The sequence below is a fragment of the Hyla sarda genome, chromosome 6 (genome assembly GCF_029499605.1).
Source record: "Hyla sarda isolate aHylSar1 chromosome 6, aHylSar1.hap1, whole genome shotgun sequence".
NCBI lineage: Eukaryota > Metazoa > Chordata > Amphibia > Anura > Hylidae > Hyla > Hyla sarda.
Window position 1 is genome coordinate 221,078,481 of NC_079194.1, and position 13,890 is coordinate 221,092,370.

A 13,890-nucleotide genomic window follows, 5' to 3' on the forward strand; every position below is an offset into this window, starting at 1 on the left:
GTGGTGATCTGTGCTTTGGGGGGGGTCTTATGGTGGTGATCTGTGCTTTGGGGGGGGTCTTATGGTGGTGATCTGTGCTTTGGGGGGGTGTCTTATGGTGGTGATCTGTGCTTTGGGGGGGGGGGGTCTTATGGTGGTGATCTGTGTTTTGGGGGGTCTTATGGTGGTGATCTGTGCTTTGGGGGGGGGGGGTCTTATGGTGGTGATCTGTGCAGGCCACTCACACATACATTTATGAAGAATTCGCACCCTTTATCAACAATTTGGGACACTCCTGTAATAAACACATCTGAGTCTTTCCCGGAATCATGAGTGCTTCCCGGCATCCTCCTCTCTTCACCCGCCGTCTTACGTTACACACATCACTGACGATATACTGATCCTGCTCTTAGGTTGCTACCGATGCGCATTAATGGTTGCTAAGGCAACCGCCCCATAAGCCTTCACTTTCCACTAAGATCGTGCTTCTCTCTCTTTACATTAACCCCTTGTAGCCGTGATGCTGTCAGCCCCTCTGCTCGTCGCCTCCGTCCTCACTCTCCATCACTATCCGCCCTTTACCCGTCATCCTCCTCTGTGTCTCCCGCCCGGTCCCCCGGTGATGGATGGGTGGGGTCCCCTCCTTCATTTACCAGAACAGCATCCAATCACAAGGCGGGGTTTACTTGCCTGTTCAATGACGTACTAAGCATCGGTCCAATCATTGCAGAGGTGGGCGTGTCTGCCAGCTGAGGGAGGAGATTGGCAACGCGGCCTGATAGCTGGTTTGTCAGTTGAGGAGAGGCAAGAAGAGCGAGTGCTGCTGCTGCCGGGGCTGAGGTGCGTGGTCGTCGGGGTGTCGGGCTCGGTAGTGCGGGCACGAGGGGGGCATGGCTGGGCAATAGCAGGCGTGGTGCCCCTCATAGAGGGCTTATGTGTCATGCACCGTGCAGGCAGTGTGCTCCATCCGGCCTGGCACAGCTCATGACCACTGTCCCTCATCTTCCCATTAGCCTTCCCCTTGGGGCCATTCCTCCTCCCTTCTTTCTCGCCTGTCACATCCACAGCCCACTTCCTGCTCCTTCCCTGCCCCCTATCCATGTTTCTCCGTTTTCCCTCCCTATCTGTGGTCACCCACTTAAAGGGGTGCTCCATCCACAGTGACACGGAATTGCTCTCCTTAGACCCCACCTCAGGGATGGAATGGCTGTACCCAGATGGTGTTGGCAGTATAACTGCTTATGTATTCACCCTGCGGTCTCTCATGGGTGAATGTAAAGAGATGCTAAGGATAGACCATTACTTTATGCTCAAGGGGTCCTATTTTTGGGTCTGCAGCAGAACATGAGAATGAAGGGGCTACATCACTTATCTCTCCGGCCCCACATGGTGGCGCCTCCAGGTGGAGGGGCCCGACCTCTGTGGCGCCTCCAGGTGGAGGGGCCCGACCTCTGTGGCGCCTCCAGGTGGAGGGGCCCGACCTCTGTGGCGCCTCCAGGTGGAGGGGCCCGACCTCTGTGGCGCCTCCAGGTGGAGGGGCCCGACCTCTGTGGCGCCTCCAGGTGGAGGGGCCCGACCTCTGTGGCGCCTCCAGGTGGAGGGGCCCGACCTCTGTGGCGCCTCCAGGTGGAGGGGCCCGACCTCTGTGGCGCCTCCAGGTGGAGGGGCCCGACCTCTGTGGCGCCTCCAGGTGGAGGGGCCCGACCTCTGTGGCGCCTCCAGGTGGAGGGGCCCGACCTCTGTGGCGCCTCCAGGTGGAGGGGCCCGACCTCTGTGACTGCCACCAATCCGGAGAAGGGCATGTCCAGCAGTGTTACCCCTTTACTAGTGGTGCATCCCATTTATTGTCACAATATGTGGGTCCCCCACAGATCATAAAGTGATGGTATACTCCTTAAATTAGTGGGGAGTAACTGAAAAGCTGTAGCCAAAGAACTGAACCAGAATCCATAAGAACAACCCGTGGCCCCCAGGACCTGGAAGGTGGTTGATCAGGATCTTCTTGCATAGCCCTGGTGTCTTTTCATGTGGTGTTTCCAGTTCTATTTACCCTGCACAATAGCCCTTTGGCCACCCATGGTGCTGCATCTGGAAAACCACTGGAGAAGACCCCATGTTGTCCCCTTTCTCACTGAACATTGGGGCATATCCTATGCACTTAGTAACTTTTTCTGCTCCTGCACCTATGGCGCCCCTTATCTCTGACGATCAGATTGCAATCATGCCTCTCCTAGCAGTCTGAAGCTGTCCCCATAGACGTGGCATTGTAGCAGGTCATTCTGCATGTGGTGTTTCCAGTTTTGTAGGTCAGAACCACTCCTCTCTGCCTGTCCCTCCAGGGTTCTTATCATTCCTGTCAATCATGCCCTTGGCCCCTCCCACTTTCTAGGTTCTCAGGATTCCATTCACTACCCTCGTCCACCTTCTGTATTTCTGTCTTGTTGTTTCCCGCTCCCTTTTCCTCCATGTCTGTCAGTTTATCCCTCAGTATGGCGGAGGTGCTATGTTTTTTAGCGATAACCTTGACCCATGGTCTTCTCCCTAAGTGCTTTATGTTTTTACAGTCGCCTAAATTTTTTCCTTTCTTTGATATAAGGCTGAAAATTCAGTCTCGGCAGTGTTGTAGATATTAGATGTGCACTTTCGGTCCCTGAGTAGCTTCGGTGAAAGGGGACATTGGACCTGGAACCTTGCAGGTGCCTCTTGGCTCGGAGGCGAAGGGTTTGGTTTGTTGGGGGGCCTCTCTCCTTTCAGACAGCATCCTTGTGCACGTTTTTTTTTGTGTGAACACTTGCACTTTTTACATGCACTTGGGTAAATTGAGAGCTAGGGCTGGGCGGTATACCGGTTCATTCCGAATACCGAAATTTTTGTGCTGCACGATATAAATTTTAACCCATACCGCAATACCGGATTGGCCCCTCCCCCTCGGGAATGAATTATCAGCCCAGTGCTGCGCTGTCCCCACATCGGGGAACTAATCATATGTGGCCCGCAAGCGCAGTTCTGACCCCCAATTATTAACCCAGCGCTGCGCTGTCCCCATCGGGGAACTAATCACATGTCACCCGCAAGCGATGCCCTCCTGGTCCTCCTGTTTGTTGCGGCCACCGGCGCTGACACTCTATACCAGTGGTCTTCAACCTCCAGATGTTGCAAAACTACAACTCCCAGCATGCCCGGACAGCCGTTGGCTGTCCGGGCATGCTGGGAGTTGCAGTTTTGCAACATCTGGAGGTCCGCAGGTTGAAGACTACTGCTCTATACTGTATCCCTATGCCCGGGCTGCAAAAGTTAAACAAAATAAACTTAAACTCGCCTTTCTCGTCGGTCCGGACCAGCTTTCTAGGGAATGGAATGTCGGAAAGCCGCCAGCCTATCACCGGCCGCAGCGATGTTCCGCCTCGGCCGGTGATCAGTTGAGCCCACTGTCATGTAGGAAGCCAGCTTCTTACATGACAGTGGGTTCAGCCTATCACCGGCCGAGGCGGAACATCGCTGCGGCCGGTGAAAGGCTGACGGCTCTCCGACGTTCACGTTGCCAGGAAGAGCATAAGGCCGACGTAGGAACGTGCGTTAAAGTTTTTTTGTTTACCTTTTGCAGCCCTGGCATAGGGATACAGTATAGAGTGTCAGCGCCGGCGGCCGCAACAAACAGGAGGACGAGGAGAGCAGCGCTTGCGGGTGACATGAGTAGTACCCTGATGGAGACAGCGCAGCGCTGGCCTAATTTTTTTTTGGGGGGGGGGAATAACACATCTACTGTGGAAGCGCCGTAAGTTACAAAAATACTGCAATACACATTTTTGGCCATACCGCCCAGCCCTATTGAGAGCACGCTACTCGGCTCATAAAGAGATTAGATGTGCACGCTGGGACTGTGTTACAGCAGCTTGAATAGAGCTGACATAGGACTGCATGACTCATTGATAGGCTGTATTGGTCTTGGAAAGTGTGTTCCATGTGACAGGACCTCCTGTTTGCCCTTTGGGTGTGTTTATATAGACATTAATAAAGTATGTACACTTTTTTTATAGACCTACTCTGGAATATGCTAAACTACTCTATACAGCCGCCATAAACTCACTCTTATTGATTGGAGATGTTAAAGCTGGATTATCGGGATTAGGTTCTTTGTGGAATCTTGTTGAAACTGCTACGTCAGTGATCTCCAACCTGTGGTTCCCTACCTGTTAAACTACAACTCCCATCATGGGCATGCTAGAAGTAGTTGTTTAGCAACACCTGCAGTTAACTTGGACTCTCAGGGTGCGTTCACATGTGCAGATTTTTGCTGCAGATCTGCTGCAGATTTTGCTGCCCATTGACTTTAACATGTGAACGCACCCTAAAGTCTTATGGCTGGCGTAGTTCTTGGCACTTGGAGGGTCTATTTGCACATACAGTATCCTGGGCATAGTTGATGCGCAGGATGTGAAGCTGCAGATTTGAAGTGGTATTTAGTTTAAAAAGAGCAATTGGGGGGCTCACACTGATATTTTAAATGAAGTGTATGCCGAGGTTTCTGCGTTACACGTGAATACAATGAAAGTAAAAGGGTTGTAGACCTCAAGGTATATACTTACTATATATGGAAGGGATCACTAGGTTTTTAATAAGTGTATAGTGGTTTAGTTTACATTGAAATCTGCAGCCTTAAATAATGCACATTAAATATGCCCAGGATACTGTATGTATGCATGGACCCAGAGAAGTTTTTCTGAATTGGAGTCTTTTTTTGACCATGTGCTTTATCTGATGCCGCAGCTCAGCCCCATTCGAGTGTATGAAGATTAGTTGCTATACCGGACAAGACGCATCTGCTTGGACTCCCACCCGTCATGAATTGGGGTCCTTTTTCCTCCACGTGAACGGAGCAGCTGTCGAGCATGGCTTTCTACTTCCTTCCCCTTTACCATGGACATGCCAAATATAGTACAGTGCTACACTAGCTTTTACATACCCATAGCTAGTGAATAGAGCAGTTCCTCCATTCACATGGACCCCCATTCTTATAGTAGGGGTCCCAGCAGTTGGACCCCACAGATCAGATATATCCTGTTGATAGGTGATGACACACAACCTTGGGATAGCCCCTTTTAATGGAAATACTTCACCTCATATATATTGTATGAACTGCAGACCCTGTCAGGTGACAGGACAGCAATATGACACATACCTTTTGTTAGTTAAGGTGCGGTTCCCACAACTTACAAAATTATGACTTTCTCCCCAGGCTCAAGTGTCAAGGGGGCAGGGCCAACTTAGTGGCGCAGTATTGCAAGGAATTTGAAGACAGGGCTCGGTGCTTTGTATGGCAATCAACCAGGACAGGAAGGGGGAGTGACCCAGGAGCCAAGTGATGCTGTGGCACTTCAGCCCTTAATTTCAGCCCCGCCTCCTTGACACTTGAGTCCAGGGAGAAAATCATAATTTTAATAAATTGTGGCAAAGCCACCAGAACTAACAAAGGTATTTGTCATATTGTTGTCCTGTCACCTATCTGGCTATTTCTGCAGCTGGTACCATAAACATGAGGTGACAGATTCCCTTAACATGCCGCTTTTGTGTATGGGCTAGACTTGGTATTGCAGCCCACCACCGAGAACTAAAATATTAGGTTGAGTGGAACAGTTTCTGGAATAGCAGAACAGTCAGATCTTTATATAAACGTGTTAAAATGCGGTAGATCTGTTGTTAAAATTTCTGTAACGAACTTGCCGCATGTAAATTTACTCTAATTCTAGTCTGTGGCCGGTCAGGAGATGCGCTCCAGGTCTTACAGGATTGCTGCTATGCCATAGGCCAGTGGTTTCCAACCTGCGGACCTCCAGATGTTGTAAAACTACAACTCCCAGCATGCCCGGACAGCCAACGGCTGTCCGGGCATGCTGGGAGTTGTAGTTTTACAACATCTGGAGGTCCGCAGTTTGAAGACCACTGCCATAGGCTATAATTAAGTGCAAGAAGCAGGTAATTCATCTCGGATTATAGGAAAGTGACTGTGCTGCTAGCCAGGGTAACACAGGGCTTTTCATGGTATCATGTAGCCCAGGTGCATCATGGTAAGATGGTCTGGATCAAGGATCAAAAAGCCTCCAGTGACTTAATTGTTTTTCTGAAAACAATGAGGCTGTATAATGAAAATGCCGCCAGACAAATCCATAGACTCTTCTGGTTCTTACTTAGCAGGTTTGTGCACTCCGTCAAATAGAGTAGTACAGTGCAGTAGTGTACTTCAGGATATTGGAAGATTGATAGGATATTAATTTCCTCAATTGGGATGAGGGTTGTAAAGTTGCTGGTTGGAATCAACCGATATCGTTTTTTTCGGGCCGATACGGATAATCGGTGGAGGTTAGGGCCGATAGCCGATAACTTATACCGATATTCCGGTATAAGTTATCGGCTATTTATCCCCCCGCGACACCGCTGCAGATCATTGATTTAAAGCGGGCGCTTTAAATGAATGCAGTGCAGTGGCTTTTGCGGTGCCATAGGCCGCCGCCACCTGCTTCTCTCCCCCTGCCTGTCTGGGGGTCCTGAGTCCTATCACCGCCACCGCTCCCGGGTCCCCCCCCCCCCCCGACCCGCTGCACCGCGACTGCCCCGCCCCATTGCCTCCCCCATCCCCGGTTTTATAATTACCTGTTCCCGGGGTCCACTCTACATCTGGCTCCAGTGGTGTCCTCCTGAGCTGTCACTGTGCGCACTGACGGTGACGTCACGTCTCTCATCATAGCGCACAGCGTAACGCAGGACGCAGCAGGAGCAAGAAGTAGCGTGGACCCCGGGAACAGGTAATTATAAAACCGAGGATGGGGGAGGCAATGGGGCCGGGGATTAACGGCTTATCGATAAGGTAATTACCGATACCGATAATGCCCAAAATCGTGATTATCGTCCGATCCCTAGTTGCTGGACTGACGTGCCCTGTTTTTAGAACACAAAAGTGTCCACTAGAGATGAGCGAACTTACAGTAAATTCGATTCGTCACGAGCTTCTCGGCTCGGCAGTTGATGACTTATCCTGCATAAATTAGTTCAGCTTTCAGGTGCTCCCGTGGGCTGGAAAAGGTGGATACAGTCCTAGGAGACTCTTTCCTAGGAATGTATCCACCTTTTCCAGCCCATCGGAGCACCTGAAAGCTGAACTAATTAATGCAGGATAAGTCATCAACTGCCGAGCCGAGAAGTTCGTGACAAATCAAATTTACTGTAAGTTCGCTCATCTCTAGTGTCCACCTTTTGTGTTCGACCCACAGATTCTGCAGCCTGGTATTAAAGGGGTATTCCAGGAAAAAACTTTTTTTTTTTTTTTTATATATCAACTGGCTCCAGAAAGTTAAACAGATTTGTACACTACATCTATTAAAAAAAAATCTTAATCCTTTCAGTACTTATGAGCTTCTGAAGTTAAGGTTGTTCTTTTCTGTCTAAGTGCTCTCTTATGACACGTATCTCGGGAAACGCCCAGTTTAGAAGAGGATTGCTATGGGGCTTTACTTCTAAACTGGGCGTTTCCCGAGACACGTGTCATCAGAGAGCACTTAGACAGAAAAGAAAAACCTTAACTTCAGAAGCTCATAAGTACTGAAAGGATTAAGATTTTTTTTTAATAGAAGTAATTTACAAATCTGGTTAACTTTCTGGAGCCAGTTGATATAGATAAAAAAGTTTTTTTCCTAGAAAGCTCCTTTAAAGGGGTACTCCCACTGGCCAGCGATTGTAACATTTATTTCCAAACGCTGTGTGCACGCTGCGGGGGTCGGCCACGCCCCCTCGTGATGCCATGCCCCCTCAATGGAAGTCTTTGGGTGGGGGCCGCCACACACCCTACCATAGGCTTGCATTGAGAGGTGTGGCGTTATGTCACAAGGGGCCATGGGCGATCCCCGCAGCGTGCACACAGCGTTTGGAACTAAATGTTCCGAATGCTGGCCAGTGGAGTACCCCTTTAAAAGATGTCTCCTGTAGATGTCGGTCCTGTCATACTCCAACCTTTTGTAGAAGAAAGTCCTACAAAGTGTTAGGAGAAAGCAGCCGTGCCTCTGCTTTCAGCTGTCATTTTACTGTCAAACTTGCACAATGGTTTACTTACTTTTTTTCCGTGTAAGAAATGTATATAGAAATACTTGGTGCAGGTTACTGAATAGGATCTACTTACTTTATTTCCTAAATAAAAGATGTGGATTTCTTGCTCCATCTGAATTCTGGACGCTCCTGTGCCGATGTAATGGCACAAGGACATGAATAAGATCAAGAAGGCTACTATTGAGTACGTGAAAAAGAGGTACTCTGCCCCTAGACATTTAACTCCTATCCATTTATGTTTAGAATGCCGGTTGCTGGCAGCCATGGTCGTGACGTTATGCCCTGTACTTTTATGTCTATGGGAGGGAGTGTGACGTCACGACTATGGCTGCCCGCACCAGCGTTCTGAATGTAAATGATCAGAACGCTGATGTGCCGTGCCGAGCGCCGCGATCTCTGTGCAACAGCCGTCATGCCTCCCATAGACATGAATGGATGGGGTGTGGCGGGACGTCACGACCCCTGCCGCGGGGTCACAGCATTCTAAACATACTGTTTAGAACACCGGTTGCTGCACAGAGATCACGGGGGGGTCTTAGTGGATAGGGGATAAGATGTCTGGGGGCAGAGTTCCCCTTTAATGTTTTTCTTCAAAGCCTAGGAGTTGTAGAGGCTAGTGCTGGGCGGTATGGCCTAAAATGAATATCACGGTATTTTTTTTTTATTATCGCGGTGTCATGGTATTACCGCCTGTCCCCCGCCCCACCCCGTGAGTCGGGACCCTGTGCCCACTAGCGGTGTCAAATGTGCCCCCCGGGAGCGCTACGCGAATAGCGTAGGGCTAACGTAGGCAGCGCTAGGAGCCTAGCGTTAGCCCTACGCTATTTGCGTAGTACTGCGTATGCGCAGTACTACGTTAGCACGCTCGAGGCCTTTAAATCTGTTCCCGTACCCTGAGAGCTGACAGGGACGGGGAACAGAGCCGCGCTCGGCATTCTTGTGACACCGCTAGTGGGCACAGGGACCCCGCTAGCGGTGAGGATTGATCGTACTTTCGAGGACACTGGCTGACAGGCGCAGCGGGGGGACACAGTAAATGGATTAGCTTCAAGCACACCGGTACAAGTGAGGGCGCCGCGCTGGGCTCTACAATTCATCCGGAGGGTGGGGGAGGGGCCCGACCGGTATAGCGGTATGGACAAAAATCCATACTGTGGGAGAAAAAGAAAAACTGTATCCGGTTCATACCGGTATACCGCCCAGCACCAGTAGAGGCTGAGCTGCAGCATGCACGCATCCTTCCTCCCCCACCCCTTTCTGTTCTAGCACTGAGCCCTGTAAATCATGCGGGGAGGGTGCGTTAATAAAATAAAATAGTGGACAAGTTGCATGCAATTTTCATTAAGGTTAGTGGTGGCATAGTTGTGTGACCTGCAACCAAAACGTTAACATTACGTAGCCCTGGCCTAAAGGGGTTATCCAGCCTGGATAGGCAATATTAGCTTAGCGGGGTTACGGTTATGACTCCCAGCATGTCATGAGGATGACAGTGGGGTTATTCCTCATTGTTACTGCCTGAAATGAGTGACAGGCTTTTCATTTCACAATTGTTTTCCATTACACTTGACATTTCCCAATTCCCATCAAGCTATGGCCAATACCCCGGCTATATCGGATTCAGGAGTACTATATGTACCCATTGTGGTTGTCGAGGCATTCTATGAGTTGTAGTAGACTTTTTCTTTCCATAAACGCCTTTTTAAATCATTTTGTGCAATGACTTAATTTATCCCTGTGACTTGAGATGCTGCCCCAGAAACTCCTTCCCTGAGAGTTTATATTTGGGAAAGCGCATTAACCTCCAGCTCCCAGGACTCTAGCAGCAGTTTGGCTTTGCCCTGGGGCGTTGGCGAGTGGGAGCGGATAGCATAGACATTTGTGCTGTTCTGTCATTCTCTCTGTGCTGTAGATGTTACATTAATTTAATTCTTGCTGACTTTGCCATGTTTTTGTCTCTCGTTCTATCTGCCACTGAAATTCACAGCATAATCCATGGCGAGGGCTCTTCAGAGCTGCTCTTGTTATCGGTGTTTATACAGACTCGGGCGATGTATTGCTTTATTCTGAAAATAATGAAAGCAGCCAGCATGTGTACACTGTAAAAAGGGTATGTACACTACTGCTACCAGATGTTCTATACCAGTGTCTGTAAAATCAAGCTACTGATAAAACTGTGTGTTGTGTATACATCCCCCTTCAAAGGCCTGTGGGATTTCATGGTTACTTATTACAGTCAGAACCCTGGGGCGGGGGCATCAGATCGGACAGTCATGTGTTAATTTCTCTGCACACACACCTATGTCTGATATAATAACCTACAATTCCTATTGTTGTCAGGCACTATAATAGAAAAACCTACAACACTGACAATGCATAATCAAAAATTTATTTGACATATTCAACTTTATTTGAATATCACACTAATTACAAAAAATCCACAGGACCCACCCATTAAAAGCTACCTACCCTTAAAAAACCATAAACACTGATAGGGATGTGACAAGGATAAGCAGAACATTGTCCTCAAAGTACTACATTTAGATAGTATAGTGGCAATGCTATATATGAATAGTCAGTGTATTACCTGAATGAGACATCCGGAGTCCTACGGCACCCTGTCACACCTCAACACTTGTTTCGAGAAGTCTCTTCCTCAGGAGGCTTGGGGATTACAGCACCTTGCTGCCTTAAAGGGGTACTACCGTGGAAAACTTTTTTTTTTTTTTTTTAATCAACTGGTGCCAGAAAGTTAAACAGATTTGTAAATCCCTTCTATTAAAAAATCTTAATCCTTCCAGTACTTTTTTAAGGGCTGTATACTAAAGAGAAATCCAAAAAAGAAATGCATTTCCTGTGATGTCCTGACCACAGTGCTCTCTGCTGACCTCTGCTGTCCATTTTAGGAACTGGAGAAAATCCCCATAGCAAACATATGCTTCTCTGGGCAGTTCCTAAAATGTACAGCAGAGAGCACTGTGGCCAGGACATCACAGGAAATGCATTTCTTTTTTGGATTTCTTTTTAGTATACAGCCCTTAAAAAGTACTGGAAGGATTAAGATTTTTTAATAGAAGGGATTTACAAATCTGTTTAACTTTCTGGCACCAGTTGATTTAAAAAAATTAATAAATAAATAAATTCCACGGTAGTACCCCTTTAAATACCTGGTGGGACTGTTGGTGCATTCCGCTCGTTCATCACGCCGCCCGATTTCTGGGTGGCGTCATGAGAGGAAGCGCGTCATATGACGCACATCCACCTGAACAGACCGGAGACGCGATCGTAGCGGGTGCATGCGCACTCCACACCGGACCTCCAATAGTGATGATAGAGGAACAGCCACCAGAGGGAGCTACTACCAAGTATTGAATGGACTCCCATGGAACTGCAATTGAACTAGAAAGCTGAGTACATGGACTACTCTCCAGTACATCAAATTACAAGGTGGGGAGGGATAACCCATATAATAGAAAAACTGTTTAATCCAAGAACACCAGATTATATGCAACTACTAGAATAAATTGGATAGAACACTATTCATATACAGCACTACTTACAAAAGTATCTTATGCATCATCACATCAGTCAATGCAAACATAGTAAATTACATAGAAAGTCAACACATCATATATGCCATATCCCAAATATGCATCAATCCTCCCCATTGTCCATGAAATATAAATTCTAAATACAGGGTAATATCTCAATACATCCCAAAAAGATATATCTCTTTGATACACTGTCTGCATAAGTGACCGCCTGCCAGCAGATATACTGTATTCATTGCTTGGTCTATTATCCAGGGCAGACCCTCTGTTTAGTGACGAGAGTAATAACGTCTGACTGCTGGATCCTCAGCACAGCACCCAAGTGGCTGAATCAGTAACATAGGTTTTAATAGAATGGCTGATCTGTGTGTGTATATATATTTATTACACCCTCTGCACAGTGTGTGCATATAGCCTATAAGTGTTTATAGGTGTAAAACTCTAAAATAGTGAGGGTTTTCACCTTGGCCACTGAGTCCTCCCAATATCTCAACACTTCCGGTTTGCACTTGTGTAATACATATAAAAAAAATATTAAAAAAATAAATGCCCAAATGAACTGTGCCTTTATGCCAAAAATCATTGTTTTCAAATGTTGGCACTCCAGATGGTGCAAAACTACAACACCCATCATGCCCAGACAGCAGGATACGATGAGACTTGTAGTTTTGCACCAGAGGCCCAGATTGGAGACTGACCTAAATAACCTGTCCTCCTGGTAATACTCACCTGTCCTGGCTCCTGTGCTGCTCTAAGCTCCTCTGTAGGGTCTGACTGCTGTGTAATGCAGGCAGCTCTAATCACTCCCACACTGTACAGCAAGGCTTCAGGGCAAGGAATCCTAAAGGGGTACTCTGGCCCACGACATCTTATCCCCTATCCAAAGGATAGGGGATAAGATGTCTGATCGTGGGGGTCCTGCCGCTTGGGGCCCCCTCAATCTCTCCTGCCAAAGCCCTGTTATCAGCCTCAAGGAGTGAAGATCGCTCTGATACAGGGGCCAGAGTATTGTGACATCACGGTTCTGCCCCCTCGTGACATCACGTTCTGCCCCCTCAATGAAAGTCCCTAAGTGCGGACTTCTGGTACTTGCAACATCTGGAGGTCCACAGTTTGGAGACCACTGCTTTTGGGAAAACAAAAGAATCAACCTTTGATATGTAACATACCCGATACTTCTTTCCCAACATCCTCTGTTATAGGAGTCATGAGCCCCCCCTATACTAGTCTGCAGGTTTGCTTGTTCTGGGTGTGGGGGTCTTTTAGATCAGTGGAGGTGGGACTTCCATGACTACCACCCCCCTGAATCCTGAGAAATTTCTCTGCAAAGAGGATTTTTTTTACTCACTTTGCAAGGAACTGCAACACAGCCCCATTTACTTGAATAGTGGTTGGACCCCCCATCAATCATAATGTCATAGCAATTTGCCTTTATACTACAAGTTGGAAATACCTCATTAAAAGTGCATTCACCAAGGCTTAGAAAAAAAGTGTAAGATTACCATTATATTTTCAGGAACTTGCAGCTTTTTCAGGTTCGTGAGTTCTTGATCTTTGCCTTTTGTGAACTTGTGTTAGTGGTGAATGCAAAAACTGTTAACTATAGCAGTCTATATGATCTGGCCTACAGTAACCTGGAGTCATAGGCACACACTATATTGCAGCTTGCTATATTTCCCTTGCTTGGGAGGGGGTGTAAAAGACATTATGCCCCCTCCCATAGTGACGTCCCAAGGGGAACGTGGTGTACGCCATGTCCCCCGGTCCCGAAAACTTCCGGTTTACAAGCCTGGAGACGCAGCTCCGCACATAAATGCGGGGGTCCCAGAGGTGGGCCCCCGTGATCAGACATTTTATCCCAAAGCTGGAATACGCCTTTTACGTTGCATTAATGAAATACAATGGACTTTTGCACAATATTCAAATTTTTCGACAGCTTTTGTTCAACCCTCTCTATCTGCTTTCCTGATAGATGCCTCCTTGTCACACGCTGATCTGCTGTTTAAAGTCTACCTGTCGTCAACAAAAACTTTTTATAAAATGTAGATAATACCATTATATGTATATTTGTAATATACACTGCTCAAAAAAATAAAGGGAACACTTAAACAACACAATGAAACTCCACTCCAAATCACACTTCTGTGAAATCACACTGTCCACTCAGGAAGCAACACTGATAGACAATCAATTTCACATGCTGTTGTACAAATGGAACAGACAACATGTGGAAATTATAGGCAATTAGCAAGACACCCCCAATAAAGAA

At 47.6% G+C, this 13,890-nt stretch overlaps 1 protein-coding gene across 4 annotated transcripts in view; it reads left to right on the forward strand.

Moving 5' to 3' along the window:
- Positions 1 to 692: 692 nt before the first annotated feature.
- FAR1 (fatty acyl-CoA reductase 1) overlaps positions 693 to 13,890 on the forward strand; it is a 72,860-nt gene continuing 59,662 nt past the window's right edge. For all 4 annotated transcript variants that reach the window (XM_056526578.1, XM_056526579.1, XM_056526580.1 and 1 more), the window contains exon 1: positions 693 to 819. The gene's annotated coding sequence lies outside the window, so the exon portion shown is untranslated. The remainder of the gene's footprint in view (positions 820 to 13,890) is intronic.